Source organism: Pteropus vampyrus, unplaced genomic scaffold (assembly GCF_000151845.1).
Source record: "Pteropus vampyrus isolate Shadow unplaced genomic scaffold, Pvam_2.0 Scaffold440, whole genome shotgun sequence".
Taxonomy (NCBI): Eukaryota; Metazoa; Chordata; class Mammalia; order Chiroptera; family Pteropodidae; genus Pteropus; species Pteropus vampyrus.
The window spans coordinates 1131855-1132465 of NW_011889221.1; the positions used below are offsets into that span (position 1 = coordinate 1131855).

A 611-nucleotide genomic window follows, 5' to 3' on the forward strand; every position below is an offset into this window, starting at 1 on the left:
GGCAGCTCATATTAAATCAGCACATACTATGAATAGGCCACTGTGAAGAGCACTTTTCACACCTGCTCCACATAACCTGCCAGGGAGGTATTATGCACCCCATTTGACAGAGAAGGAAGGTGAGTCTTTTCTTTTCTTTTCTTTTCTTTTCTTTTTTTTTAGTGAGGCAACCCTTGGTTGACCTCACAGATTGCAGGGACCCTGTCAGCTTACAATCCCTTATCTTTTTATTTTTATGTATGTTTGTAGGTAGATATGTATGTATGTATGTATTTATATTTTTATGCCTACAGCACCTGGTCTTCCTAGGTGGTCTCCCATCCAAGTACTAACCAGGCCCGACGCTGCTTAGCTTCAGAGATCAGATGGGATCAGGCTTGTTCAGGGTGGTATGGCCATAGATGGAAAATGAGTCTTGAGGTTAAATTCTGTTGTGGAAGATCATTTGCTGAGACAAGCCAGGATCTGATTCAGGTCTAATGCCCAAAGTTCTGAGCTTTCCGTTATAGCACACTGCTTCTGTGTTCTTTGCAGAGCAGGGATTGTCTCATCTGAGTTGTGAGAAGAGGATCTCCACGAAGGCCTTGGAGGATCAGACCAAATTTTAGTAC

At 43.0% G+C, this 611-nt stretch overlaps 1 non-coding gene across 1 annotated transcript; it reads right to left on the minus strand.

Annotated features, from left to right (window-relative positions):
- Window positions 1-284: 284 nt before the first annotated feature.
- Window positions 285-403, minus strand: LOC111732305. Its single transcript, XR_002777487.1, has one exon. It is a non-coding gene; the product is annotated as a 5S ribosomal RNA (ribosomal RNA).
- Between the last annotated feature and the right edge of the window lie 208 nt (window positions 404-611).